General features: G+C 46.5%; 65 non-coding genes across 65 annotated transcripts; all 65 read left to right on the forward strand.

The window, feature by feature from the left end:
* Positions 1-3,646: 3,646 nt before the first annotated feature.
* Positions 3,647-3,765, forward strand: LOC123438636. The gene has a single exon (XR_006629769.1). It is a non-coding gene; the product is annotated as a 5S ribosomal RNA (ribosomal RNA).
* A 188-nt stretch (positions 3,766-3,953) lies between these two features.
* On the forward strand, positions 3,954-4,071 carry LOC123432689. Its single transcript, XR_006624261.1, has one exon. It is a non-coding gene; the product is annotated as a 5S ribosomal RNA (ribosomal RNA).
* A 212-nt stretch (positions 4,072-4,283) lies between these two features.
* On the forward strand, positions 4,284-4,402 carry LOC123432452. The gene has a single exon (XR_006624033.1). It is a non-coding gene; the product is annotated as a 5S ribosomal RNA (ribosomal RNA).
* A 438-nt stretch (positions 4,403-4,840) lies between these two features.
* On the forward strand, positions 4,841-4,959 carry LOC123436665. Its single transcript, XR_006627878.1, has one exon. It is a non-coding gene; the product is annotated as a 5S ribosomal RNA (ribosomal RNA).
* A 197-nt stretch (positions 4,960-5,156) lies between these two features.
* Positions 5,157-5,274, forward strand: LOC123432690. Its single transcript, XR_006624262.1, has one exon. It is a non-coding gene; the product is annotated as a 5S ribosomal RNA (ribosomal RNA).
* Positions 5,275-5,474: 200 nt separating this feature from the next.
* LOC123432453 lies at positions 5,475-5,593 on the forward strand. The gene has a single exon (XR_006624034.1). It is a non-coding gene; the product is annotated as a 5S ribosomal RNA (ribosomal RNA).
* Positions 5,594-5,775: 182 nt separating this feature from the next.
* Positions 5,776-5,894, forward strand: LOC123438886. The gene has a single exon (XR_006630002.1). It is a non-coding gene; the product is annotated as a 5S ribosomal RNA (ribosomal RNA).
* Positions 5,895-6,088: 194 nt separating this feature from the next.
* Positions 6,089-6,207, forward strand: LOC123435935. Its single transcript, XR_006627179.1, has one exon. It is a non-coding gene; the product is annotated as a 5S ribosomal RNA (ribosomal RNA).
* A 182-nt stretch (positions 6,208-6,389) lies between these two features.
* Positions 6,390-6,508, forward strand: LOC123435330. Its single transcript, XR_006626586.1, has one exon. It is a non-coding gene; the product is annotated as a 5S ribosomal RNA (ribosomal RNA).
* Positions 6,509-6,702: 194 nt separating this feature from the next.
* On the forward strand, positions 6,703-6,818 carry LOC123433229. The gene has a single exon (XR_006624767.1). It is a non-coding gene; the product is annotated as a 5S ribosomal RNA (ribosomal RNA).
* A 191-nt stretch (positions 6,819-7,009) lies between these two features.
* Positions 7,010-7,128, forward strand: LOC123432659. Its single transcript, XR_006624232.1, has one exon. It is a non-coding gene; the product is annotated as a 5S ribosomal RNA (ribosomal RNA).
* A 209-nt stretch (positions 7,129-7,337) lies between these two features.
* On the forward strand, positions 7,338-7,456 carry LOC123437241. Its single transcript, XR_006628433.1, has one exon. It is a non-coding gene; the product is annotated as a 5S ribosomal RNA (ribosomal RNA).
* A 182-nt stretch (positions 7,457-7,638) lies between these two features.
* On the forward strand, positions 7,639-7,757 carry LOC123437945. Its single transcript, XR_006629106.1, has one exon. It is a non-coding gene; the product is annotated as a 5S ribosomal RNA (ribosomal RNA).
* Positions 7,758-7,951: 194 nt separating this feature from the next.
* On the forward strand, positions 7,952-8,070 carry LOC123435441. Its single transcript, XR_006626692.1, has one exon. It is a non-coding gene; the product is annotated as a 5S ribosomal RNA (ribosomal RNA).
* A 203-nt stretch (positions 8,071-8,273) lies between these two features.
* Positions 8,274-8,392, forward strand: LOC123433885. Its single transcript, XR_006625182.1, has one exon. It is a non-coding gene; the product is annotated as a 5S ribosomal RNA (ribosomal RNA).
* Positions 8,393-8,598: 206 nt separating this feature from the next.
* On the forward strand, positions 8,599-8,717 carry LOC123437687. Its single transcript, XR_006628863.1, has one exon. It is a non-coding gene; the product is annotated as a 5S ribosomal RNA (ribosomal RNA).
* Positions 8,718-8,927: 210 nt separating this feature from the next.
* LOC123431735 lies at positions 8,928-9,046 on the forward strand. The gene has a single exon (XR_006623323.1). It is a non-coding gene; the product is annotated as a 5S ribosomal RNA (ribosomal RNA).
* A 188-nt stretch (positions 9,047-9,234) lies between these two features.
* Positions 9,235-9,353, forward strand: LOC123433896. Its single transcript, XR_006625193.1, has one exon. It is a non-coding gene; the product is annotated as a 5S ribosomal RNA (ribosomal RNA).
* Positions 9,354-9,556: 203 nt separating this feature from the next.
* On the forward strand, positions 9,557-9,675 carry LOC123431805. Its single transcript, XR_006623389.1, has one exon. It is a non-coding gene; the product is annotated as a 5S ribosomal RNA (ribosomal RNA).
* A 200-nt stretch (positions 9,676-9,875) lies between these two features.
* On the forward strand, positions 9,876-9,994 carry LOC123435009. The gene has a single exon (XR_006626271.1). It is a non-coding gene; the product is annotated as a 5S ribosomal RNA (ribosomal RNA).
* Positions 9,995-10,185: 191 nt separating this feature from the next.
* On the forward strand, positions 10,186-10,304 carry LOC123437129. Its single transcript, XR_006628327.1, has one exon. It is a non-coding gene; the product is annotated as a 5S ribosomal RNA (ribosomal RNA).
* Positions 10,305-10,489: 185 nt separating this feature from the next.
* LOC123435027 lies at positions 10,490-10,608 on the forward strand. The gene has a single exon (XR_006626288.1). It is a non-coding gene; the product is annotated as a 5S ribosomal RNA (ribosomal RNA).
* A 196-nt stretch (positions 10,609-10,804) lies between these two features.
* On the forward strand, positions 10,805-10,923 carry LOC123438029. The gene has a single exon (XR_006629191.1). It is a non-coding gene; the product is annotated as a 5S ribosomal RNA (ribosomal RNA).
* Positions 10,924-11,105: 182 nt separating this feature from the next.
* Positions 11,106-11,224, forward strand: LOC123433908. The gene has a single exon (XR_006625204.1). It is a non-coding gene; the product is annotated as a 5S ribosomal RNA (ribosomal RNA).
* A 185-nt stretch (positions 11,225-11,409) lies between these two features.
* On the forward strand, positions 11,410-11,528 carry LOC123437213. The gene has a single exon (XR_006628405.1). It is a non-coding gene; the product is annotated as a 5S ribosomal RNA (ribosomal RNA).
* A 187-nt stretch (positions 11,529-11,715) lies between these two features.
* LOC123432707 lies at positions 11,716-11,834 on the forward strand. The gene has a single exon (XR_006624278.1). It is a non-coding gene; the product is annotated as a 5S ribosomal RNA (ribosomal RNA).
* Positions 11,835-12,031: 197 nt separating this feature from the next.
* On the forward strand, positions 12,032-12,150 carry LOC123436182. The gene has a single exon (XR_006627415.1). It is a non-coding gene; the product is annotated as a 5S ribosomal RNA (ribosomal RNA).
* A 206-nt stretch (positions 12,151-12,356) lies between these two features.
* LOC123437214 lies at positions 12,357-12,475 on the forward strand. The gene has a single exon (XR_006628406.1). It is a non-coding gene; the product is annotated as a 5S ribosomal RNA (ribosomal RNA).
* A 190-nt stretch (positions 12,476-12,665) lies between these two features.
* On the forward strand, positions 12,666-12,784 carry LOC123437215. The gene has a single exon (XR_006628407.1). It is a non-coding gene; the product is annotated as a 5S ribosomal RNA (ribosomal RNA).
* Positions 12,785-12,968: 184 nt separating this feature from the next.
* LOC123436683 lies at positions 12,969-13,087 on the forward strand. Its single transcript, XR_006627896.1, has one exon. It is a non-coding gene; the product is annotated as a 5S ribosomal RNA (ribosomal RNA).
* Positions 13,088-13,290: 203 nt separating this feature from the next.
* Positions 13,291-13,409, forward strand: LOC123436840. The gene has a single exon (XR_006628049.1). It is a non-coding gene; the product is annotated as a 5S ribosomal RNA (ribosomal RNA).
* A 197-nt stretch (positions 13,410-13,606) lies between these two features.
* LOC123437965 lies at positions 13,607-13,725 on the forward strand. Its single transcript, XR_006629125.1, has one exon. It is a non-coding gene; the product is annotated as a 5S ribosomal RNA (ribosomal RNA).
* Positions 13,726-13,913: 188 nt separating this feature from the next.
* Positions 13,914-14,032, forward strand: LOC123435931. Its single transcript, XR_006627175.1, has one exon. It is a non-coding gene; the product is annotated as a 5S ribosomal RNA (ribosomal RNA).
* Positions 14,033-14,217: 185 nt separating this feature from the next.
* Positions 14,218-14,336, forward strand: LOC123433920. The gene has a single exon (XR_006625217.1). It is a non-coding gene; the product is annotated as a 5S ribosomal RNA (ribosomal RNA).
* A 185-nt stretch (positions 14,337-14,521) lies between these two features.
* LOC123435028 lies at positions 14,522-14,640 on the forward strand. The gene has a single exon (XR_006626289.1). It is a non-coding gene; the product is annotated as a 5S ribosomal RNA (ribosomal RNA).
* Positions 14,641-14,827: 187 nt separating this feature from the next.
* LOC123438030 lies at positions 14,828-14,946 on the forward strand. The gene has a single exon (XR_006629192.1). It is a non-coding gene; the product is annotated as a 5S ribosomal RNA (ribosomal RNA).
* Positions 14,947-15,131: 185 nt separating this feature from the next.
* On the forward strand, positions 15,132-15,250 carry LOC123433932. Its single transcript, XR_006625229.1, has one exon. It is a non-coding gene; the product is annotated as a 5S ribosomal RNA (ribosomal RNA).
* Positions 15,251-15,438: 188 nt separating this feature from the next.
* On the forward strand, positions 15,439-15,557 carry LOC123437216. The gene has a single exon (XR_006628408.1). It is a non-coding gene; the product is annotated as a 5S ribosomal RNA (ribosomal RNA).
* Positions 15,558-15,738: 181 nt separating this feature from the next.
* On the forward strand, positions 15,739-15,857 carry LOC123432708. The gene has a single exon (XR_006624279.1). It is a non-coding gene; the product is annotated as a 5S ribosomal RNA (ribosomal RNA).
* A 200-nt stretch (positions 15,858-16,057) lies between these two features.
* On the forward strand, positions 16,058-16,176 carry LOC123436841. The gene has a single exon (XR_006628050.1). It is a non-coding gene; the product is annotated as a 5S ribosomal RNA (ribosomal RNA).
* Positions 16,177-16,370: 194 nt separating this feature from the next.
* Positions 16,371-16,489, forward strand: LOC123433944. Its single transcript, XR_006625240.1, has one exon. It is a non-coding gene; the product is annotated as a 5S ribosomal RNA (ribosomal RNA).
* A 179-nt stretch (positions 16,490-16,668) lies between these two features.
* On the forward strand, positions 16,669-16,787 carry LOC123437217. Its single transcript, XR_006628409.1, has one exon. It is a non-coding gene; the product is annotated as a 5S ribosomal RNA (ribosomal RNA).
* Positions 16,788-16,971: 184 nt separating this feature from the next.
* LOC123436684 lies at positions 16,972-17,090 on the forward strand. The gene has a single exon (XR_006627897.1). It is a non-coding gene; the product is annotated as a 5S ribosomal RNA (ribosomal RNA).
* A 194-nt stretch (positions 17,091-17,284) lies between these two features.
* LOC123436842 lies at positions 17,285-17,403 on the forward strand. The gene has a single exon (XR_006628051.1). It is a non-coding gene; the product is annotated as a 5S ribosomal RNA (ribosomal RNA).
* Positions 17,404-17,606: 203 nt separating this feature from the next.
* On the forward strand, positions 17,607-17,725 carry LOC123437966. The gene has a single exon (XR_006629126.1). It is a non-coding gene; the product is annotated as a 5S ribosomal RNA (ribosomal RNA).
* A 188-nt stretch (positions 17,726-17,913) lies between these two features.
* On the forward strand, positions 17,914-18,032 carry LOC123435932. Its single transcript, XR_006627177.1, has one exon. It is a non-coding gene; the product is annotated as a 5S ribosomal RNA (ribosomal RNA).
* A 188-nt stretch (positions 18,033-18,220) lies between these two features.
* On the forward strand, positions 18,221-18,339 carry LOC123432192. The gene has a single exon (XR_006623788.1). It is a non-coding gene; the product is annotated as a 5S ribosomal RNA (ribosomal RNA).
* A 185-nt stretch (positions 18,340-18,524) lies between these two features.
* On the forward strand, positions 18,525-18,643 carry LOC123433955. The gene has a single exon (XR_006625251.1). It is a non-coding gene; the product is annotated as a 5S ribosomal RNA (ribosomal RNA).
* Positions 18,644-18,828: 185 nt separating this feature from the next.
* On the forward strand, positions 18,829-18,947 carry LOC123433967. The gene has a single exon (XR_006625262.1). It is a non-coding gene; the product is annotated as a 5S ribosomal RNA (ribosomal RNA).
* Positions 18,948-19,132: 185 nt separating this feature from the next.
* Positions 19,133-19,251, forward strand: LOC123437218. The gene has a single exon (XR_006628410.1). It is a non-coding gene; the product is annotated as a 5S ribosomal RNA (ribosomal RNA).
* Positions 19,252-19,432: 181 nt separating this feature from the next.
* On the forward strand, positions 19,433-19,551 carry LOC123432709. Its single transcript, XR_006624280.1, has one exon. It is a non-coding gene; the product is annotated as a 5S ribosomal RNA (ribosomal RNA).
* A 209-nt stretch (positions 19,552-19,760) lies between these two features.
* Positions 19,761-19,879, forward strand: LOC123436843. Its single transcript, XR_006628052.1, has one exon. It is a non-coding gene; the product is annotated as a 5S ribosomal RNA (ribosomal RNA).
* A 197-nt stretch (positions 19,880-20,076) lies between these two features.
* LOC123433979 lies at positions 20,077-20,195 on the forward strand. Its single transcript, XR_006625274.1, has one exon. It is a non-coding gene; the product is annotated as a 5S ribosomal RNA (ribosomal RNA).
* Positions 20,196-20,386: 191 nt separating this feature from the next.
* Positions 20,387-20,505, forward strand: LOC123437219. The gene has a single exon (XR_006628411.1). It is a non-coding gene; the product is annotated as a 5S ribosomal RNA (ribosomal RNA).
* Positions 20,506-20,692: 187 nt separating this feature from the next.
* On the forward strand, positions 20,693-20,811 carry LOC123436685. Its single transcript, XR_006627898.1, has one exon. It is a non-coding gene; the product is annotated as a 5S ribosomal RNA (ribosomal RNA).
* Positions 20,812-21,017: 206 nt separating this feature from the next.
* LOC123436844 lies at positions 21,018-21,136 on the forward strand. The gene has a single exon (XR_006628053.1). It is a non-coding gene; the product is annotated as a 5S ribosomal RNA (ribosomal RNA).
* A 203-nt stretch (positions 21,137-21,339) lies between these two features.
* Positions 21,340-21,458, forward strand: LOC123432562. The gene has a single exon (XR_006624139.1). It is a non-coding gene; the product is annotated as a 5S ribosomal RNA (ribosomal RNA).
* A 185-nt stretch (positions 21,459-21,643) lies between these two features.
* Positions 21,644-21,762, forward strand: LOC123438000. Its single transcript, XR_006629158.1, has one exon. It is a non-coding gene; the product is annotated as a 5S ribosomal RNA (ribosomal RNA).
* A 185-nt stretch (positions 21,763-21,947) lies between these two features.
* Positions 21,948-22,066, forward strand: LOC123435029. Its single transcript, XR_006626290.1, has one exon. It is a non-coding gene; the product is annotated as a 5S ribosomal RNA (ribosomal RNA).
* A 197-nt stretch (positions 22,067-22,263) lies between these two features.
* On the forward strand, positions 22,264-22,382 carry LOC123437935. The gene has a single exon (XR_006629097.1). It is a non-coding gene; the product is annotated as a 5S ribosomal RNA (ribosomal RNA).
* A 197-nt stretch (positions 22,383-22,579) lies between these two features.
* On the forward strand, positions 22,580-22,698 carry LOC123432825. The gene has a single exon (XR_006624397.1). It is a non-coding gene; the product is annotated as a 5S ribosomal RNA (ribosomal RNA).
* Positions 22,699-22,925: 227 nt separating this feature from the next.
* LOC123435515 lies at positions 22,926-23,044 on the forward strand. Its single transcript, XR_006626762.1, has one exon. It is a non-coding gene; the product is annotated as a 5S ribosomal RNA (ribosomal RNA).
* A 326-nt stretch (positions 23,045-23,370) lies between these two features.
* Positions 23,371-23,489, forward strand: LOC123434955. The gene has a single exon (XR_006626219.1). It is a non-coding gene; the product is annotated as a 5S ribosomal RNA (ribosomal RNA).
* A 194-nt stretch (positions 23,490-23,683) lies between these two features.
* LOC123438847 lies at positions 23,684-23,802 on the forward strand. Its single transcript, XR_006629965.1, has one exon. It is a non-coding gene; the product is annotated as a 5S ribosomal RNA (ribosomal RNA).
* A 176-nt stretch (positions 23,803-23,978) lies between these two features.
* LOC123437390 lies at positions 23,979-24,097 on the forward strand. The gene has a single exon (XR_006628573.1). It is a non-coding gene; the product is annotated as a 5S ribosomal RNA (ribosomal RNA).
* The last annotated feature ends 39 nt before the right edge of the window (positions 24,098-24,136 follow it).

A 24,136-nucleotide genomic window follows, 5' to 3' on the forward strand; every position in this document is an offset into this window, starting at 1 on the left:
ACAAAACACCAGGCTAGAAAGGCCGAGCCTTCCACCTTTTACCAAGTATATAATGTGCATTAAATTAGATAGCATTTAGTATGGTGATATAACAAGGAACCCATGCTTTCACATGGAGGCATCTGCACCTGCAACTAGCAACGCTATCAACAGGGTTAAGCAAGCAGTAACATGGCCAATCAGTGGTTTGCTAGGTCGAACAGGTTGACGGTAATCATGGCATTGTCGAGAGGCTGATATGGAGACATGTGGTAGGCATCGAGACATAAACGATAGAAGCGATAACTAGCATGGCAATGATAGTAATGGTATCTGGGGAAATGATCATCTTGCCTGAGATCCCGCTTGGAAGAAGAATGCCTCCGTGAAGCAGACGAACCGACGTAGTCGAACGGGTCCTCACATCCGACACGCTTGCGGAACTCTATCGAGACGGGGAAACCGAAAACAAGCATCAACACACGATATTCACCACACGATGCACAACACAAATGATGCATGAGCTACGGAATACATGCAAGTCACGGCATGACAAATCACACAATCAAACACTACACCTTAAGTGAAGTTCAATATGCAACGAGTTGCATATTGACGAAACTCCACGTTTAATATTTAGTTCTATCCCGATTAGATACACGGCAACATTAAAGTTGTCAAACATGCAAGAGGTGAAGCGGAAGTTGAACTACCTATCTAGGCATTTTAAGTGAGGTCGGAAATGACATATAGCACCTCCGAAACGACCTCACATGTTAATTAACAATTCTGTCCAGATCTGAATTGACACCTTTAATTAGTTGTTAAACAGCAAAACAAATAGGTTCACGTGATTCTACGCGTCAAGGCAAGCAACCTACACAAGAAGAACATCTCCAACGGAGCTACGGAACAAAAGATACAAGCACCGCCAAAATATGATGGCATGAATACAATATGTGTGCAACGACGGCTACGAGCACTTCAAATCATACAAACAGCAAGAGAAAATGAAACTACACAATATTCTAAGCAAGTTTCATGTAGGACACGATCAAAACGGAGCTACGGTTCGGAAACTACGGGCAAAACAAGAAAACACTACAAACTGCCAAAACAGCCACATAGCACTTTCTACGCCCCACAACTACGGCTACACAACTCCGATAAACTCAAGCAAGGCATGGCACGGAAGAGGGCAAAAGGCACTACTACGAACAACTAACAACAACTAGCATGGCATCATGGATCGCTAGGAAAAGAAGACACAACATGGCATCTCAAACACTATTCAGACTTAGTGAAAATTAACACCTCCTGAAAGTGCAGTTTTCCGCCTGAAGCTATATTGACAGCAGAAAAACCTATATCTACAGGACTCCAAATGGCATGAAACTTAACAGCATGCTAGAGAAACATAATGGGAACAACTAACTCCATTGGACCAACCTCAAAATAGCTACAGATCTAAAGATGCAAGCAAGACAAAACAGCAACAAAATATATCAGATTCCAGACTTAGAAATATTTCAGCTCCTCTAAAACAGCACTATTCAAGCAACTTGAGAGCAAGCAAACAACACCTAAACATGCATTTCCATTGCAACTAAAAATACCAGGGGCTAATCAAAACATCCGAGATCAACTCTCTAGTTGACAACTAATTCAAACGAGGCACGGCATAAATCCTACGAATTAAGCAAAAGGGCTTCACGACAAAATATCTCGCGAACTAACTTCCTCAAAAGCTAAAACTAATTGCACAGAAAAATCCACGGGATTTTTCTACCCCGAAAACATATAAAATAAGTGGGGTTTGCAACTCAAATTAACGCCACACATTAATGCGAGATAATACCTCTAAACGGGAAAATAAACTACCGGCAAAACCCTACACGGAAAAATACGAGTGACCGCTCTAAAATACGTAGAAATATGGTCCCTAAAACATGGACATTAAATCTATGGCATACGGGCAATCCAGATACACACGAAAATTAACTACGGAATGGACCCTAGTTAAACAGCACGTAAAACGAGGCCTTAGGCACTCTAAACAGCGTTAAAACAATATGCATGTTGGATAATCGTGTTCTACTCGCGAAGCTACCCCAAAACGATATATAACACGCGTCGTTCCGACTTACGGGTAAAAAGATACGGTCGTTTGAAAAACGTCTATTTCCCTGAAATTAATTAAAATCTAAAACTAAAAAAAAACACTATTGGGCTTCACCGGGGCGCAGGATAAAACCTAGCGCCGAGTGCATGATTTAGGCGAGAGAGGGCCTCACCTTAGCAGGCTCGGCCTGGGCGATGAGGCATTGGGCCTAAGGGGCTGCTGGGCCTCGGGGCGACCGAAGGAACTGGGCCGGCCTGGAGCCTCCGCTCGGGCGCTGGGCCACGGCGTCGGTGCTGGGCCTCGCGACGCGCCTGACGCTGGCACTCGGCTCGTCCGCTCGTCCCGTCCGCTCGGGAACGAGAGGAAACCGCGGCGGCGGTGCTGCACGGGAGGCGAGCACCGGGAGGAGGAGCGGGGCGAGGCGTAGGCGGCAGATCCAGGCGGCGGCTGGCCGGATCTGGCCTCGGGCGAGGGAAGGACGGCGAGGAACGGCGTCGGCGGCGCAGGCGGGACAAGGTAGCACGGGCTTCGCGCGGGACGGGGTAGCAGCGCGCGGCGGCGCGTCTCCCGGTTGCGGCCGGCGGCGGGGTGCCTCTGGCGAGGAGCTGCGGGTCGGGGTCGAGGCAGCACAGAGGGCTCCGGCAGCGGCGGCTGCTGGCCGGCGCGGCGACGCGGGAGAGGAAGCCATGGGGAGGCGCGGCCCGGGCAGGAAGAACGGGGCGGCGGTGGCTCGCCGGATGGGCCCGGGCGGGCCCCGGATGGGCTTCGCGGGCCCGGCGGCGCGGCAGGGGAGAGAGAGGTGGGGCGGCGGCTAGGGTTAGGTTTAGGCTGCGCGGAAAACGAGGAGGATTTTGAGGAAGGCTGTCCGAAAATTAGAAGGGGTCTATATATAGGCAAACCGGGGGGCTCCGTTAACCGGAATTTCGTTCAGGATCCAACCGCGGGGTCGGATTCGGACGATTCCGAACGCGGGTACGGGTATGTGGCCGTGGAGGGGATAACCGGAGACGAGAGGAAGAGCTGGCGGCGCGGCAACGATTTAAAACCACCGACAGACGTCCGACGAATAACCGAAGACGGTACCGCTACGGGCGACCGTTCGGGTACCAGACGGTCTCCGATCGCGACGAAATTCGACACGCGGCCTCGCTATATCTAATCGCGACCGCGTGTCAAGTTTCACCTGGATCAGAGACAGTTTTAGACGCACTTTAAAAATAGGGTTTCGACGGTGCCGCGGGCGCGTGCGTGTGCGGTCGGACTCAGAACGGACAACGGCGTGAAACGGCAACTACTACGAATGCAAGTTTTGAAAACTGGCGGCAACGGAGATGCCGATGCAATGCCGATGATGCGCATGATGCGATGATGATGCGGCAACTGAAAATACCCACACGACAAAAAACGGAAAGAAAAGGAGAAGCTTCTGGAACGTCGGTCTCGGGCTGTCACAGCTTGACACCCAACGACTAGTAGTAGTAGTAGTAGTAGTAGTAGTAGTAGTAGTAGGGGCAAGCATAAGGAACAAATAGATAGTTGCATGTCGGATGCGATCATACCAGCACTAAAGCACCGGATCCCATCAGAACTCCGAAGTTAAGCGTGCTTGCGCGAGAGTAGTACTAGGATGGGTGACCTCGTGGGAAGTCCTCGTGTTGCATTCCCCTTTTTAAATATATTTTTACGCCACGTGACAAGGATGACGCGGGAGCGTGATCTATATGACCTCATTTTCTTATTTTTGACGATTACTGTGTGACTTTTCCCACCGCGCTTGACACCCAACGACTAGTAGTAGTAGTAGTAGTAGTAGTAGGGGCAAGCATAAGGAACAAATAGATAGTTGCATGTCGGATGCGATCATACCAGCACTAAAGCACCGGATCCCATCAGAACTCTGAAGTTAAGCGTGCTTGGCGAGAGTAGTACTAGGATGGGTGACCTCCTGGGAAGTCCTCGTGTTGCATTCCCCTTTTTAAATATATTTTTGCGCCACGTGACAAGGATGACGCGGAACCGTGATCTATATGACCTCATTTTCTTATTTTTGACGATTACTATGTGACTTTTCCCACCGCGCTTGACACCCAACGACTAGTAGTAGTAGTAGTAGTAGTAGTAGTAGTAGTAGTAGTAGTAGTAGTAGGGGCAAGCATAAGGAACAAATAGATAGTTGCATGTTGGATGCGATCATACCAGCACTAAAGCACCGGATCCCATCAAAACTTCGAAGTTAAGCGTGCTTGGGCGAGAGTAGTACTAGGATGGGTGACCTCCTGTGAAGTCCTCGTGTTGCATTCCCCTTTTTCAATATATTTTTGCGCCACGTGACAAGGATGACGCGGGAGCGTGATCTATATGACCTCATTTTCTTATTTTTGACGATTACTGTGTGACTTTTCCCACCGCGCTTGACACACAACGACTAGTAGTAGTAGTAGTAGTAGGGGCGAGCATAAGGAACAAATAGATAGTTGCATGTCGGATGCGATCATACCAGCACTAAAGCACCGGATCCCATCGGGAAGTCCTCGTGTTGCATTCCCCTTTTTAAATATATTTTTGCGCCACGTGACAAGGATGACGCGGGACCGTGATCTATATGACCTCATTTTCTTATTTTTGACGATTACTGTGTGACTTTTCCCACCGCGCTTGACACCCAACGACTAGTAGTAGTAGTAGTAGTAGTAGTAGTAGTAGGGGCAAGCATAAGGAACAAATAGATAGTTGCATGTCGGATGCGATCATACCAGCACTAAAGCACCGGATCCCATCAGAACTCCGAAGTTAAGCGTGCTTGGGCAAGAGTAGTACTAGGATGGGTGACCTCCTGGGAAGTCCTCGTGTTGCATTCCCTTTTTTAAATATATTTTTGCGCCACGTGACAAGGATGACGCGGGAGCGTGATCTATATGACCTCATTTTCTTATTTTTGACGATTACTGTGTGACTTTTCCCACCGCGCTTGACACCCAACGACTAGTAGTAGTAGTAGTAGTAGTAGTAGTAGTAGTAGGGGCAAGCATAAGGAACAAATAGATAGTTGCATGTCGGATGCGATCATACCAGCACTAAAGCACCGGATCCCATCAGAACTCTGAAGTTAAGCGTGCTTGGCGAGAGTAGTACTAGGATGGGTGACCTCCTGGGAAGTCCTCGTGTTGCATTCCCCTTTTTAAATATATTTTTGCGCCACGTGACAAGGATGACGCGGAACCGTGATCTATATGACCTCATTTTCTTATTTTTGACGATTACTATGTGACTTTTCCCACCGCGCTTGACACCCAACGACTAGTAGTAGTAGTAGTAGTAGTAGTAGTAGTAGTAGTAGGGGCAAGCATAAGGAACAAATAGATAGTTGCATGTTGGATGCGATCATACCAGCACTAAAGCACCGGATCCCATCAAAACTTCGAAGTTAAGCGTGCTTGGGCGAGAGTAGTACTAGGATGGGTGACCTCCTGTGAAGTCCTCGTGTTGCATTCCCCTTTTTCGATATATTTTTGCGCCACGTGACAAGGATGACGCGGGAGCGTGATCTATATGACCTCATTTCCTTATTTTTGACGATTACTGTGTGACTTTTCCCACCGCGCTTGACACACAACGACTAGTAGTAGTAGTAGTAGTAGGGGCGAGCATAAGGAACAAATAGATAGTTGCATGTCGGATGCGATCATACCAGCACTAAAGCACCGGATCCCATCAGAACTCCAAAGTTAAGCGTGCTTGGGCAAGAGTAGTACTACGATGGGTGACCTCCTGGGAAGTCCTCGTGTTGCATTCCCCTTTTTAAATATATTTTTGCGCCACGTGACAAGGATGACGCGGGACCGTGATCTATATGACCTCATTTTCTTATTTTTGACGATTACTGTGTGACTTTTCCCACCGCGCTTGACACCCAACGACTAGTAGTAGTAGTAGTAGTAGTAGTAGTAGTAGGGGCAAGCATAAGGAACAAATAGATAGTTGCATGTCGGATGCGATCATACCAGCACTAAAGCACCGGATCCCATCAGAACTCCGGAGTTAAGCGTGCTTGGGCGAGAGTAGTACTAGGATGGGTGACCTCCTGGGAAGTCCTCGTGTTGCATTCCCTTTTTTAAATATATTTTTGCGCCACGTGACAAGGATGACGCGGGAGCGTGATCTATATGACCTCATTTTCTTATTTTTAACGATTACTGTGTGACTTTTCCCACCGCGCTTGACACCCAACGACTAGTAGTAGTAGTAGTAGTAGGGGCAAGCATAAGGAACAAATAGATAGTTGCATGTCGGATGCGATCATACCAGCACTAAAGCACCGGATCTCATCAGAACTCCGAAGTTAAGCGTGCTTGGGCGAGAGTAGTACTAGGATGGGTGACCTCCTGGGAAGTCCTCGTGTTGCATTCCCCTTTTTAAATATATTTTTGCGCCACGTGACAAGGATGACGCGGGAGCGTGATCTATATGACCTCATTTTCTTATTTTTGACGATTACTGTGTGACTTTTCCCACCGCGCTTGACACCCAACGACTAGTAGTAGTAGTAGTAGTAGTAGTAGTAGTAGGGGCAAGCATAAGGAACAAATAGATAGTTGCATGTCGGATGCGATCATACCAGCACTAAAGCACCGGATCCCATCAGAACTCCGAAGTTAAGCGTGCTTGGGCGAGAGTAGTACTAGGATGGGTGACCTCCTCGGACTCCGTGTTGCATTCCCCTTTTTAAATATATTTTTGCGCCACGTGACAAGGATGACGCGGGAGCGTGATCTATATGACCTCATTTTCTTATTTTTGACGATTACCGTGTGACTTTTCCCACCGCGCTTGACACCCAACGACTAGTAGTAGTAGTAGTAGTAGTAGTAGTAGGGGCAAGCATAAGGAACAAATAGATAGTTGCATGTCGGATGCGATCATACCAGCACTAAAGCACCGGATCCCATCACAACTCCGAAGTTAAGCGTGCTTGGGCGAGAGTAGTACTAGGATGGGTGACCTCCTGGGAAGTCCTAGTGTTGCATTCCCCTTTTTAAATATATTTTTGCGCCACGTGACAAGGATGACGCGGGACCGTGATCTATATGACCTCATTTTCTTATTTTTGACGATTACTGTGTGACTTTTCCCACCGCGCTTGACACCCAACGACTAGTAGTAGTAGTAGTAGTAGTACTAGTAGTAGTAGTAGTAGTAGTAGGGGCAAGCATAAGGAACAAATAGATAGTTGCATGTCGGATGCGATCCTACCAGCACTAAAGCACCGGATCCCATTAGAACTCCGAAGTTAAGCGTGCTTGGGCGAGAGTAGTACTAGGATGGGTGACCTCCTGGGAAGTCCTCGTGTTGCATTCCCCTTTTTAAATATATTTTTGCGCCACGTGACAAGGATGACGCGGGAGCGTGATCTATATGACCTCATTTTCTTATTTTTGACGATTACTGTGTGACTTTTCCCACCGCGCTTGACACCCAACGACTAGTAGTAGTAGTAGTAGTAGGGGCAAGCATAAGGAACAAATAGATAGTTGCATGTCGGATGCGATCATACCAGCACTAAAGCACCGGATCCCATCAGAACACCGAAGTTAAGCGTGCTTGGGCGAGAGTAGTACTAGGATGGGTGACCTCCTGGGAAGTCCTCGTGTTGCATTCCCCTTTTTAAATATATTTTTGCGCCACGTGACAAGGATGACGCGGGACCGTGATCTATATGACCTCATTTTCTTATTTTTGACGATTACTGTGTGACTTTTCCCACCGCGCTTGACACCCAACGACTAGTAGTAGTAGTAGTAGTAGTAGTAGTAGTAGGGGCAAGCATAAGAAACAAATAGATAGTTGCATGTCGGATGCGATCATACCAGCACTAAAGCACCGGATCCCATCAGAACTCCGAAGTTAAGCGTGCTTGGGCGAGAATAGTACTAGGATGGGTGACCTCTTGGGAAGTCCTCGTGTTGCATTCCCCTTTTTAAATATAATTTTGCGCCACGTGACAAGGATGACGCGGGAGCGTGATCTATATGACCTCATTTTCTTATTTTTGACGATTACTGTGTGACTTTTCCCACCGCGCTTGACACCCAACGACTAGTAGTAGTAGTAGTAGTAGTAGTAGTAGTAGTAGTAGTAGGGGCAAGCATAAGGAACAAATAGATAGTTGCATGTCGGATGCGATCATACCAGCACTAAAGCACCGGATCCCATCAGAACTCCGAAGTTAAGCGTGCTTGGGCGAGAGTAGTACTAGGATGGGTGACCTCCTGGGAAGTCCTCGTGTTGCATTCCCCTTTTTAAATATATTTTTGCGCCACGTGACAAGGATGACGCGGGAGCGTGATCTATATGACCTCATTTTCTTATTTTTGACGATTACTGTGTGACTTTTCCCACCGCGCTTGACACCCAACGACTAGTAGTAGTAGTAGTAGTAGTAGTAGTAGTAGTAGTAGTAGTAGGGGCAAGCATAAGGAACAAATAGATAGTTGCATGTCGGATGCGATCATACCAGCACTAAAGCACCGGATCCCATCAGAACTCTGAAGTTAAGCGTGCTTGGGCGAGAGTTGTACTAGGATGGGTGACCTCCTGGGAAGTCCTCGTGTTGCATTCCCCTTTTTAAATATATTTTTGCGCCACGTGACAAGGATGACGCGGGACCGTGATCTATATGACCTCATTTTCTTATTTTTTGACGATTACTGTGTGACTTTTTTCACCGCGCTTGACACCCAACGACTAGTTGTAGTACTAGTAGTAGTAGTAGTAGTATTAGTAGTAGTAGTAGGGGCAAGCATAAGGAACAAATAGATGGTTGCATGTCGGATGCGATCATACCAGCACTCAAGCATCGGATCCCATCAGAACTTCGAAGTTAAGCGTGCTTGGGCGAGAGTAGTACTAGGATGGGTGACCTCCTGGGAAGTCCTCGTGTTGCATTCCCCTTTTTAAATATATTTTTGCGCCACGTGACAAGGATGACGCGGGAGCGTGATCTATATGACCTCATTTTCTTATTTTTGACGATTACTGTGTGACTTTTCCCACCGCGCTTGACACCCAACGACTAGTAGTAGTAGTAGTAGTAGTAGTAGGGACAAGCATAAGGAACAAATAGATAGTTGCATGTCGGATGCGATCATACCAGCACTAAAGCACCGGATCCCATCAGAACTCCGAAGTTAAGCGTGCTTGGGCGAGAGTAGTACTAGGATGGGTGACCTCCTGGGAAGTCCTCGTGTTGCATTCCCCTTTTTAAATATATTTTTGCGGCACGTGACAAGGATGACGCGGGACCGTGATCTATATGACCTCATTTTCTTATTTTTGACGATTACTGTGTGACTTTTCCCACCGCGCTTGACACCCAACGACTAGTAGTAGTAGTAGTAGTAGTAGTAGTAGTAGTAGTAGTAGGGGCAAGCATAAGGAACAAATAGATAGTTGCATGTCGGATGCGATCATACCAGCACTAAAGCATCGGATCCCATCAGAACTCCGAATTTAAGCGTGCTTGGGCGAGAGTAGTACTAGGATGGGTGACCTCCTGGGAAGTCCTCGTGTTGCATTCCCCTTTTTAAATATATTTTTGCGCCACGTGACAAGGATGACCCGGGAGCGTGATCTATATGACCTCATTTTCTTATTTTTGACGATTACTGTGTGACTTTTCCCACCGCGCTTGACACCCAACGACTAGTAGTAGTAGTAGTTGTTGTAGTAGTAGTAGTAGTAGGGGCAAGCATAAGGAACAAATAGATAGTTGCATGTCGGATGCGATCATACCAGCACTAAAGCACCGGATCCCATCAGAACTCCGAAGTTAAGCGTGCTTGGGCGAGAGTAGTACTATGATGGGTGACCTCCTGGGAAGTCCTCGTGTTGCATTCCCCTTTTAAAATATATTTTTGCGCCACGTGACAAGGATGACGCGGGACCGTGATCTATATGACCTCATTTTCTTATTTTTGACGATTACTGTGTGACTTTTCCCACCGCGCTTGACACCCAACGACTAGTAGTAGTAATAGTAGTAGTAGTAGTAGGGGCAAGCATAAGGAACAAATAGATAGTTGCATGTCGGATGCGATCATACCAGCACTAAAGCGCCGGATCCCATCAGAACTCCGAAGTTAAGCGTGCTTGGGCGAGAGTTGTACTAGGATGGGTGACCTCCTGGGAAGTCCTCGTGTTGCATTCCCCTTTTTAAATATATTTTTGCGCCACGTGACAAGGATGACGCGGGAGCGTGATCTATATGACCTCATTTTCTTATTTTTGACGATTACTGTGTGACTTTTCCCACCGCGCTTGACACCCAACGACTAGTAGTAGTAGTAGTAGTAGTAGGGGCAAGCATAAGGAACAAATAGATAGTTGCATGTCGGATGCGATCATACCAGCACTAAAGCACCGGATCCCATTAGAACTCCGAAGTTAAGCGTGCTTGGGCGAGAGTAGTACTAGGATGGGTGACCTCCTGGGAAGTCCTCGTGTTGCATTCCCCTTTTAAATATATTTTTGCGCCACGTGACAAGGATGACGCGGGAGCGTGATCTATATGACCTCATTTTCTTATTTTTGACGATTACTGTGTGACTTTTCCCACCGCGCTTGACACCCAACGACTAGTAGTAGTAGTAGTAGTAGTAGTAGTAGTAGTAGGGGCAAGCATAAGGAACAAATAGATAGTTGCATGTTGGATGCGATCATACCAGCACTAAAGCACCGGATCCCATCAGAACTCCGAAGTTAAGCGTGCTTGGGCGAGAGTAGTACTAGGATGGGTGACCTCCTGGGAAGTCCTCTTGTTGCATTCCCCTTTTTAAATATATTTTTGCGCCACGTGACAAGGATGACGCGGGAGCGTGATCTATATGACCTCATTTTCTTATTTTTGACGATTACTGTGTGACTTTTCCCACCGCGCTTGACACCCAACGACTAGTAGTAGTAGTAGTAGTAGGGGCAAGCATAAGGAACAAATAGATAGTTGCATGTCGGATGCGATCATACCAGCACTAAAGCACCGGATCCCATCAGAACTCCGAAGTTAAGCGTGCTTGGGCGAGAGTAGTACTAGGATGGGTGACCTCCTGGGAAGTCCTCGTGTTGCATTCCCCTTTTTAAATATATTTTTGCGGCACGTGATAAGGATGACGCGGGAGCGTGATCTATATGACCTCATTTTCTTATTTTTGACGATTACTGTGTGACTTATCCCACCGCGCTTGACACCCAACGACTAGTAGTAGTAGTAGTAGTAGTAGGGGCAAGCATAAGGAACAAATAGATAGTTGCATGTCGGATGCGATCATACCAGCACTAAAGCACCGGATCCCATCAGAACTCCGAAGTTAAGCGTGCTTGGGCGAGAGTAGTACTAGGATGAGTGACCTCCTGGGAAGTCCTCGTGTTGCATCCCCTTTTTAAATATATTTTTACGGCACGTGACAAGGATGACGCGGGACCGTGATCTATATGACCTCATTTTCTTATTTTTGACGATTACTGTGTGACTTTTCCCACCGCGCTTGACACCCAACGACTAGTAGTAGTAGTAGTAGTAGTAGTAGGGGCAAGCATAAGGAACAAATAGATAGTTACATGTCGGATGTGATCATACCAAAACTAAAGCACCGGATCCCATCAGAACTCCGAAGTTAAGCGTGCTTGGGCGAGAGTAGTACTAGGATGGGTGACCTCCTGGGAAGTCCTCGTGTTGCATTTCCCTTTTTAAATATATTTTTGCGCCACGTGACAAGGATGACGCGGGAGCGTGATCTATATGACCTCATTTTCTTATTTTTGACGATTACTGTGTGACTTTACCCACCGCGCTTGACACCCAACGACTAGTAGTAGTAGTAGTAGTAGTAGTAGTAGTAGTATGGGCAAGCATAAGGAACAAATAGATAGTTGCATGTCGGATGCGATCATACCAGCACTAAAGCACCGGATCCCATCAGAACTCCGAAGTTAAGAGTACTTGGGCGAGAGTAGTACTAGGATGGGTGACCTCCTGGGAAGTCCTCGTGTTGCATTCCCCTTTTTAAATATATTTTTGCGGCACGTGACAAGGATGACGCGGGACCGTGATCTATATGACCTCATTTTCTTATTTTTGACGATTACTGTGTGACTTTTCCCACCGCGCTTGACACCCAACGACTAGTAGTAGTAGTAGTAGTAGTAGTAGTAGTAGTAGTAGTAGTAGGGGCAAGCATAAGGAAGAAATAGATAGTTGCATGTCGGATGCGATCATACCAGCACTAAAGCACCGGATCCCATCAGAACTCCGAAGTTAAGCGTGCTTGGGCGAGAGTAGTACTAGGATGAGTGACCTCCTGGGAAGTCCTCGTGTTGCATCCCCTTTTTAAATATATTTTTGCGGCACGTGATAAGGATGACGCGGGAGCGTGATCTATATGACCTCATTTTCTTATTTTTGACGATTACTGTGTGACTTATCCCACCGCGCTTCACACCCAACGACTAGTAGTAGTAGTAGTAGTAGTAGTAGTAGGGGCAAGCATAAGGAACAAATAGATAGTTGCATGTCGGATGCGATCATACCAGCACTAAAGCACCGGATCCCATCAGAACTCCGAAGTTAAGCGTGCTTGGGCGAGAGTAGTACTAGGATGAGTGACCTCCTGGGAAGTCCTCGTGTTGCATCCCCTTTTTAAATATATTTTTGCGGCACGTGACAAGGATGACGCGGGACCGTGATCTATATGACCTCATTTTCTTATTTTTGACGATTACTGTGTGACTTTTCCCACCGCGCTTGACACCCAACGACTAGTAGTAGTAGTAGTAGTAGTAGGGGCAAGCATAAGGAACAAATAGATAGTTACATGTCGGATGTGATCATACCAGCACTAAAGCACCGGATCCCATCAGAACTCCGAAGTTAAGCGTGCTTGGGCGAGAGTAGTACTAGGATGGGTGACCTCCTGGGAAGTCCTCGTGTTGCATTTCCCTTTTTAAATATATTTTTGCGCCACGTGACAAGGATGACGCGGGAGCGTGATCTATATGACCTCATTTTCTTATTTTTGACGATTACTGTGTGACTTTACCCACCGCGCTTGACACCCAACGACTAGTAGTAGTAGTAGTAGTAGTAGTAGTAGTAGTAGTAGTAGGGGCAAGCATAAGGAACAAATAGATAGTTGCATGTCGGATGCGATCATACCAGCACTAAAGCACCGGATCCCATCAGAACTCCGAAGTTAAGCGTACTTGGGCGAGAGTAGTACTAGGATGGGTGACCTCCTGGGAAGTCCTCGTGTTGCATTCCCCTTTTTAAATATATTTTTGCGGCACGTGACAAGGATGACGCGGGACCGTGATCTATATGACCTCATTTTCTTATTTTTGACGATTACTGTGTGACTTTTCCCACCGCGCTTGACACCCAACGACTAGTAGTAGTAGTAGTAGTAGTAGTAGTAGTAGTAGGGGCAAGCATAAGGAAGAAATAGATAGTTGCATGTCGGATGCGATCATACCAGCACTAAAGCACCGGATCCCATCAGAACTCCGAAGTTAAGCGTGCTTGGGCGAGAGTAGTACTAGGATGGTTAACCTCGTGGGAAGTCCTCGTGTTGCATTCCCCTTTTTAAATATATTTTTGCGCCACGTGACAAGGATGACGCGGGAGCGTGATCTATATGACCTCATTTTCTTATTTTTGACGATTACTGTGTGACTTTTCCCACCGCGTTTGACACCCAACGACTAGTAGTAGTAGTAGTAGTAGTAGTAGGGGCAAGCATAAGGAACAAATAGATAGGTGCATGTCGGATGCGATCATATCAGCACTAAAGCACCGGATCCCATCAGAACTCCGAAGTTAAGCGTGCTTGGGCGAGAGTAGTACTAGGATGGGTGACCTCCTGGGAAGTCCTCGTGTTGCATTCCCCTTTTTAAATATATTTTTGCGCCACGTGACAAGGATGACGCGGGACCGTGATCTATATGACCTCATTTTCTTATTTTTGACGATTACTGTGTGACTTTTCCCACCGCGCTTGACACCCAACGACTAGTAGTAGTAGTAGTAGTAGTAGGGGCAAGCATAAGGAACAAATAGATAGTTGCATGTCGGATGCGATCATACCAGCACTAAAGCACCGGATCCCATCAGAACTCCGAAGTTAAGCGTGCTTGGGCGAGAGTAGTACTAGGATGGGTGACCTCCTGGGAAGTCCTCGTGTTGCATTCCCCTTTTTAAATATATTTTTGCGCCACGTGACAAGGATGACGCGGGAGCGTGATCTATATGACCTCATTTTCTTATTTTTGACGATTACTGTGTGACTTTTCCCACCGCGCTTGACACCCAACGACTAGTAGTAGTAGTAGTAGTAGTAGGGGCAAGCATAAGGAACAAATAGATAGTTGCATGTCGGATGCGATCATACCAGCACTAAAGCACCGGATCCCATTAGAACTCCGAAGTTAAGCGTGCTTGGGCGAGAGTAGTACTAGGATGGGTGACCTCCTGGGAAGTCCTCGTGTTGCATTCCCCTTTTAAATATATTTTTGCGCCACGTGACAAGGATGACGCGGGAGCGTGATCTATATGACCTCATTTTCTTATTTTTGACGATTACTGTGTGACTTTTCCCACCGCGCTTGACACCCAACGACTAGTAGTAGTAGTAGTAGTAGTAGTAGGGGCAAGCATAAGGAACAAATAGATAGTTGCATGTCGGATGCGATCATACCAGCACTAAAGCACCGGATCCCATCAGAACTCCGAAGTTAAGCGTGCTTGGGCGAGAGTAGTACTAGGATGGGTGACCTCCTGGGAAGTCCTCTTGTTGCATTCCCCTTTTTAAATATATTTTTGCGCCACGTGACAAGGATGACGCGGGAGCGTGATCTATATGACCTCATTTTCTTATTTTTGACGATTACTGTGTGACTTTTCCCACCGCGCTTGACACCCAACGACTAGTAGTAGTAGTAGTAGTAGTAGGGGCAAGCATAAGGAACAAATAGATAGTTGCATGTCGGATGCGATCATACCAGCACTAAAGCACCGGATCCCATCAGAACTCCGAAGTTAAGCGTGCTTGGGCGAGAGTAGTACTAGGATGGGTGACCTCCTGGGAAGTCCTCGTGTTGCATTCCCCTTTTTAAATATATTTTTGCGGCACGTGATAAGGATGACGCGGGAGCGTGATCTATATGACCTCATTTTCTTATTTTTGACGATTACTGTGTGACTTATCCCACCGCGCTTGACACCCAACGACTAGTAGTAGTAGTAGTAGTAGTAGTAGGGGCAAGCATAAGGAACAAATAGATAGTTGCATGTCGGATGCGATCATACCAGCACTAAAGCACCGGATCCCATCAGAACTCCGAAGTTAAGCGTGCTTGGGCGAGAGTAGTACTAGGATGAGTGACCTCCTGGGAAGTCCTCGTGTTGCATCCCCTTTTTAAATATATTTTTGCGGCACGTGACAAGGATGACGCGGGACCGTGATCTATATGACCTCATTTTCTTATTTTTGACGATTACTGTGTGACTTTTCCCACCGCGCTTGACACCCAACGACTAGTAGTAGTAGTAGTAGTAGGGGCAAGCATAAGGAACAAATAGATAGTTACATGTCGGATGTGATCATACCAAAACTAAAGCACCGGATCCCATCAGAACTCCGAAGTTAAGCGTGCTTGGGCGAGAGTAGTACTAGGATGGGTGACCTCCTGGGAAGTCCTCGTGTTGCATTTCCCTTTTTAAATATATTTTTGCGCCACGTGACAAGGATGACGCGGGAGCGTGATCTATATGACCTCATTTTCTTATTTTTGACGATTACTGTGTGACTTTACCCACCGCGCTTGACACCCAACGACTAGTAGTAGTAGTAGTAGTAGTAGTAGTAGTAGTAGTAGGGGCAAGCATAAGGAACAAATAGATAGTTGCATGTCGGATGCGATCATACCAGCACTAAAGCACCGGATCCCATCAGAACTCCGAAGTTAAGCGTACTTGGGCGAGAGTAGTACTAGGATGGGTGACCTCCTGGGAAGTCCTCGTGTTGCATTCCCCTTTTTAAATATATTTTTGCGGCACGTGACAAGGATGACGCGGGACCGTGATCTATATGACCTCATTTTCTTATTTTTGACGATTACTGTGTGACTTTTCCCACCGCGCTTGACACCCAACGACTAGTAGTAGTAGTAGTAGTAGTAGTAGTAGTAGGGGCAAGCATAAGGAAGAAATAGATAGTTGCATGTCGGATGCGATCATACCAGCACTAAAGCACCGGATCCCATCAGAACTCCGAAGTTAAGCGTGCTTGGGCGAGAGTAGTACTAGGATGGGTGACCTCCTGGGAAGTCCTCGTGTTGCATTCCCCTTTTTAAATATATTTTTGCGGCACGTGATAAGGATGACGCGGGAGCGTGATCTATATGACCTCATTTTCTTATTTTTGACGATTACTGTGTGACTTATCCCACCGCGCTTCACACCCAACGACTAGTAGTAGTAGTAGTAGGGGCAAGCATAAGGAACAAATAGATAGTTGCATGTCGGATGCGATCATACCAGCACTAAAGCACCGGATCCCATCAGAACTCCGAAGTTAAGCGTGCTTGGGCGAGAGTAGTACTAGGATGAGTGACCTCCTGGGAAGTCCTCGTGTTGCATCCCCTTTTTAAATATATTTTTGCGGCACGTGACAAGGATGACGCGGGACCGTGATCTATATGACCTCATTTTCTTATTTTTGACGATTACTGTGTGACTTTTCCCACCGCGCTTGACACCCAACGACTAGTAGTAGTAGTAGTAGTAGTAGGGGCAAGCATAAGGAACAAATAGATAGTTACATGTCGGATGTGATCATACCAGCACTAAAGCACCGGATCCCATCAGAACTCCGAAGTTAAGCGTGCTTGGGCGAGAGTAGTACTAGGATGGGTGACCTCCTGGGAAGTCCTCGTGTTGCATTTCCCTTTTTAAATATATTTTTGCGCCACGTGACAAGGATGACGCGGGAGCGTGATCTATATGACCTCATTTTCTTATTTTTGACGATTACTGTGTGACTTTACCCACCGCGCTTGACACCCAACGACTAGTAGTAGTAGTAGTAGTAGTAGTAGTAGTAGGGGCAAGCATAAGGAACAAATAGATAGTTGCATGTCGGATGCGATCATACCAGCACTAAAGCACCGGATCCCATCAGAACTCCGAAGTTAAGCGTACTTGGGCGAGAGTAGTACTAGGATGGGTGACCTCCTGGGAAGTCCTCGTGTTGCATTCCCCTTTTTAAATATATTTTTGCGGCACGTGACAAGGATGACGCGGGACCGTGATCTATATGACCTCATTTTCTTATTTTTGACGATTACTGTGTGACTTTTCCCACCGCGCTTGACACCCAACGACTAGTAGTAGTAGTAGTAGTAGTAGTAGTAGTAGTAGTAGTAGGGGCAAGCATAAGGAAGAAATAGATAGTTGCATGTCGGATGCGATCATACCAGCACTAAAGCACCGGATCCCATCAGAACTCCGAAGTTAAGCGTGCTTGGGCGAGAGTAGTACTAGGATGGTTAACCTCGTGGGAAGTCCTCGTGTTGCATTCCCCTTTTTAAATATATTTTTGCGCCACGTGACAAGGATGACGCGGGAGCGTGATCTATATGACCTCATTTTCTTATTTTTGACGATTACTGTGTGACTTTTCCCACCGCGTTTGACACCCAACGACTAGTAGTAGTAGTAGTAGTAGTAGTAGGGGCAAGCATAAGGAACAAATAGATAGTTGCATGTCGGATGCGATCATATCAGCACTAAAGCACCGGATCCCATCAGAACTCCGAAGTTAAGCGTGCTTGGGCGAGAGTAGTACTAGGATGGGTGACCTCCTGGGAAGTCCTCGTGTTGCATTCCCCTTTTTAAATATATTTTTGCGCCACGTGACAAGGATGACGCGGGACCGTGATCTATATGACCTCATTTTCTTATTTTTGACGATTACTGTGTGACTTTTCCCACCGCGCTTGACACCCAACGACTAGTAGTAGTAGTAGTAGTAGTAGTAGGGGCAAGCATAAGGAACAAATAGATAGTTGCATGTCGGATGCGATCATACCAGCACTAAAGCACCGGATCCCATCAGAACTCCGAAGTTAAGCGTACTTGGGCGAGAGTAGTACTAGGATGGGTGACCTCCTGGGAAGTCCTCTTGTTGCATTCCCCTTTTTAAATATATTTTTGCGCCACGTGACAAGGATGACGCGGGAGCGTGATCTATATGACCTCATTTTCTTATTTTTGACGATTACTGTGTGACTTTTCCCACCGCGCTTGACACCCAACGACTAGTAGTAGTAGTAGTAGTAGTAGGGGCAAGCATAAGGAACAAATAGATAGTTGCATGTCGGATGCGATCATACCAGCACTAAAGCACCGGATCCCATCAGAACTCCGAAGTTAAGCGTGCTTGGGCGAGAGTAGTACTAGGATGGGTGACCTCCTGGGAAGTCCTCGTGTTGCATTCCCCTTTTTAAATATATTTTTGCGGCACGTGATAAGGATGACGCGGGAGCGTGATCTATATGACCTCATTTTCTTATTTTTGACGATTACTGTGTGACTTTTCCCACCGCGCTTGACACCCAACGACTAGTAGTAGTAGTAGTAGTAGTAGGGGCAAGCATAAGGAACAAATAGATAGTTGCATGTCGGATGCGATCATACCAGCACTAAAGCACCGGATCCCATCAGAACTCCGAAGTTAAGCGTGCTTGGGCGAGAGTAGTACTAGGATGGGTGACCTCCTGGGAAGTCCTCGTGTTGCATTCCCCTTTTTAAATATATTTTTGCGGCACGTGATAAGGATGACGCGGGAGCGTGATCTATATGACCTCATTTTCTTATTTTTGACGATTACTGTGTGACTTATCCCACCGCGCTTGACACCCAACGACTAGTAGTAGTAGTAGTAGTAGTAGGGGCAAGCATAAGGAACAAATAGATAGTTGCATGTCGGATGCGATCATACCAGCACTAAAGCACCGGATCCCATCAGAACTCCGAAGTTAAGCGTGCTTGGGCGAGAGTAGTACTAGGATGAGTGACCTCCTGGGAAGTCCTCGTGTTGCATCCCCTTTTTAAATATATTTTTGCGGCACGTGACAAGGATGACGCGGGACCGTGATCTATATGACCTCATTTTCTTATTTTTGACGATTACTGTGTGACTTTTCCCACCGCGCTTGACACCCAACGACTAGTAGTAGTAGTAGTAGTAGGGGCAAGCATAAGGAACAAATAGATAGTTACATGTCGGATGTGATCATACCAAAACTAAAGCACCGGATCCCATCAGAACTCCGAAGTTAAGCGTGCTTGGGCGAGAGTAGTACTAGGATGGGTGACCTCCTGGGAAGTCCTCGTGTTGCATTTCCCTTTTTAAATATATTTTTGCGCCACGTGACAAGGATGACGCGGGAGCGTGATCTATATGACCTCATTTTCTTATTTTTGACGATTACTGTGTGACTTTACCCACCGCGCTTGACACCCAACGACTAGTAGTAGTAGTAGTAGTAGTAGTAGTAGTAGTAGTAGTAGTAGTAGGGGCAAGCATAAGGAACAAATAGATAGTTGCATGTCGGATGCGATCATACCAGCACTAAAGCACCGGATCCCATCAGAACTCCGAAGTTAAGCGTACTTGGGCGAGAGTAGTACTAGGATGGGTGACCTCCTGGGAAGTCCTCGTGTTGCATTCCCCTTTTTAAATATATTTTTGCGGCACGTGACAAGGATGACGCGGGACCGTGATCTATATGACCTCATTTTCTTATTTTTGACGATTACTGTGTGACTTTTCCCACCGCGCTTGACACCCAACGACTAGTAGTAGTAGTAGTAGTAGTAGTAGTAGTAGTAGGGGCAAGCATAAGGAAGAAATAGATAGTTGCATGTCGGATGCGATCATACCAGCACTAAAGCACCGGATCCCATCAGAACTCCGAAGTTAAGCGTGCTTGGGCGAGAGTAGTACTAGGATGGGTGACCTCCTGGGAAGTCCTCGTGTTGCATTCCCCTTTTTAAATATATTTTTGCGGCACGTGATAAGGATGACGCGGGAGCGTGATCTATATGACCTCATTTTCTTATTTTTGACGATTACTGTGTGACTTATCCCACCGCGCTTCACACCCAACGACTAGTAGTAGTAGTAGTAGTAGTAGTAGTAGGGGCAAGCATAAGGAACAAATAGATAGTTGCATGTCGGATGCGATCATACCAGCACTAAAGCACCGGATCCCATCAGAACTCCGAAGTTAAGCGTGCTTGGGCGAGAGTAGTACTAGGATGAGTGACCTCCTGGGAAGTCCTCGTGTTGCATCCCCTTTTTAAATATATTTTTGCGGCACGTGACAAGGATGACGCGGGACCGTGATCTATATGACCTCATTTTCTTATTTTTGACGATTACTGTGTGACTTTTCCCACCGCGCTTGACACCCAACGACTAGTAGTAGTAGTAGTAGTAGTAGTAGGGGCAAGCATAAGGAACAAATAGATAGTTACATGTCGGATGTGATCATACCAGCACTAAAGCACCGGATCCCATCAGAACTCCGAAGTTAAGCGTGCTTGGGCGAGAGTAGTACTAGGATGGGTGACCTCCTGGGAAGTCCTCGTGTTGCATTTCCCTTTTTAAATATATTTTTGCGCCACGTGACAAGGATGACGCGGGAGCGTGATCTATATGACCTCATTTTCTTATTTTTGACGATTACTGTGTGACTTTACCCACCGCGCTTGACACCCAACGACTAGTAGTAGTAGTAGTAGTAGTAGTAGTAGTAGTAGTAGTAGTAGGGGCAAGCATAAGGAACAAATAGATAGTTGCATGTCGGATGCGATCATACCAGCACTAAAGCACCGGATCCCATCAGAACTCCGAAGTTAAGCGTACTTGGGCGAGAGTAGTACTAGGATGGGTGACCTCCTGGGAAGTCCTCGTGTTGCATTCCCCTTTTTAAATATATTTTTGCGGCACGTGACAAGGATGACGCGGGACCGTGATCTATATGACCTCATTTTCTTATTTTTGACGATTACTGTGTGACTTTTCCCACCGCGCTTGACACCTTACGACTAGTAGTAGTAGTAGTAGTAGTAGTAGTAGTAGTAGTAGTAGGGGCAAGCATAAGGAAGAAATAGATAGTTGCATGTCGGATGCGATCATACCACCACTAAAGCACCGGATCCCATCAGAACTCCGAAGTTAAGCGTGCTTGGGCGAGAGTAGTACTAGGATGGTTAACCTCGTGGGAAGTCCTCGTGTTGCATTCCCCTTTTTAAATATATTTTTGCGCCACGTGACAAGGATGACGCGGGAGCGTGATCTATATGACCTCATTTTCTTATTTTTGACGATTACTGTGTGACTTTTCCCACCGCGTTTGACACCCAACGACTAGTAGTAGTAGTAGTAGTAGTAGGGGCAAGCATAAGGAACAAATAGATAGTTGCATGTCGGATGCGATCATATCAGCACTAAAGCACCGGATCCCATCAGAACTCCGAAGTTAAGCGTGCTTGGGCGAGAGTAGTACTAGGATGGGTGACCTCCTGGGAAGTCCACGTGTTGCAATCCCCTTTTTAAATATATTTTTGCGCCACGTGACAAGGATGACGCGGGACCGTGATCTATATGACCTCATTTTCTTATTTTTGACGATTACTGTGTGACTTTTCCCACCGCGCTTGACACCCAACGACTAGTAGTAGTAGTAGTAGTAGTAGGGGCAAGCATAAGGAACAAATAGATAGTTGCATGTCGGATGCGATCATACCAGCACTAAAGCACCGGATCCCATTAGAACTCCGAAGTTAAGCGTGCTTGGGCGAGAGTAGTACTAGGATGGGTGACCTCCTGGGAAGTCCTCGTGTTGCATTCCCCTTTTTAAATATATTTTTGCGCCACGTGACAAGGATGACGCGGGACCGTGATCTATATGACCTCATTTTCTTATTTTTGACGATTACTGTGTGACTTTTCCCACCGCGCTTGACACCCAACGACTAATAGTAGTAGTAGTAGTAGTAGTAGTAGTAGTAGGGGCAAGCATAAGGAACAAATAGATAGTTGCATGTCGGATGCGATCATACCAGCACTAAAGCACCAGATCCCATCAGAACTCCGAAGTTAAGCGTGCTTGGGCGAGAGTAGTACTAGGATGGGTGACCTCATGGGAAGTCCTCGTGTTGCGTTCCCCTTTTTAAATATATTTTTGCGCCACGTGACAAGGATGACGCGGGAGCGTGATCTATATGACCTCATTTTCTTATTTTTGACGATTACTGTGTGACTTTTCCCACCGCGCTTGACACCCAACGACTAGTAGTAGTAGTAGTAGTAGTAGTAGTAGTAGTAGGGGCAAGCATAAGGAACAAATAGATAGTTGCATGTCGGATGCGATCATAGCAGCACTAAAGCACCGGATCCCAGCAGAACTCCGAAGTTAAGCGTGCTTGGGCGAGAGTAGTACTAGGATGGGTGACCTCCTGGGAAGTCCTCGTGTTGCTTTCCCCTTTTTAAATATATTTTTGCGGCACGTGACAAGAATGACGGGGGACCGTGATCTATATGACCTCATTTTCTTATTCTTGACAATTACTGTGTGACTTTTCCCACCGCGCTTGACACCCAACGACTAGTAATAGTAGTAGTAGTAGTAGTAGTAGTAGTAGTAGTAGTAGTAGTAGTAGTAGTAGTAGTAGGGGCAAGCATAAAGAACAAATAGATAGTTGCATGTCGGATGCGATCATACCAGCACTAAAGCACCGGATCCCATCAGAACTCCGAAGTTAAGCGTGCTTGGGCGAGAGTTGTACTAGGATGGGTGACCTCCTGGGAAGTCCTCGTGTTGCATTCCCCTTTTTAAATATATTTTTGTGCCACGTGACAAGGATGACGCGGGAGCGTGATCTATATGACCTCATTTTCTTATTTTTGACGATTACTGTGTGACTTTTCCCACCGCGCTTGACACCCAACGACTAGTAGTAGTAGTAGTAGTAGTAGTAGTAGTAGTAGTAGTAGTAGTAGTAGTAGTAGTAGTAGTAGTACTAGTAGTAGTAGTAGTAGTAGTAGTAGTAGTAGTAGTAGTAGTAGTAGTAGTAGTAGTAGTAGTAGTAGTAGTAGTAGTAGTAGTAGTAGTAGTAGGGGCAAGCATAAGGAACAAAAAGATAGTTGCATGTCGGATGCGATCATACCAGCACTAAAGCACCGGATCCCATCAGAACTCCGAAGTTAAGCGTGCTTGGGCGAGAGTAGTACTAGGATGGGTGACCTCTTGGGAAGTCCTCGTGTTGCATTCCCCTTTTTAAATATATTTTTGCGCCACGTGACAAGGATGACGCGGGACCGTGATCTATATGACCTCATTTTCTTATTTTTGACGATTACTGTGTGACTTTTCCCACCGCGCTTGACACCTAACGACTAGTAGTAGTAGTAGTAGTAGTAGTAGTAGTAGGGGCAAGCATAAGGAACAAATAGATAGTTGCATGTCGCATGCGATCATACCAGCACTAAAGCACCGTATCCCATCAGAACTCCGAAGTTAAGCGTGCTTGGGCGAGAGTAGTACTAGGATGGGTGACCTCCTGGGAAGTCCTCGTGTTGCATTCCCCTTTTTAAATATATTTTTGCGCCACGTGACAAGGATGACGCGGGACCGTGATCTATATGACCTCATTTTCTTATTTTTGACGATTACTGTGTGACTTTTCCCACCGCGCTTGACACCCAACGACTAGTAGTAGTAGTAGGGGCAAGCATAAGGAACAAATAGATAGTTGCATGTCGGATGTGATCATACCAGCACTAAAGCACCGGATCCCATCAGAACTCCGAAGTTAAGCGTGCTTGGGCGAGAGTAGTACTAGGATGGGTGACCTCCTCGGAAGTCCTCGTGTTGCATTCCCCTTTTTAAATATATTTTTGCGCCACGTGACAAGGATGA

The sequence above is a fragment of the Hordeum vulgare genome, chromosome 2H (genome assembly GCF_904849725.1).
Source record: "Hordeum vulgare subsp. vulgare chromosome 2H, MorexV3_pseudomolecules_assembly, whole genome shotgun sequence".
NCBI lineage: Eukaryota > Viridiplantae > Streptophyta > Magnoliopsida > Poales > Poaceae > Hordeum > Hordeum vulgare.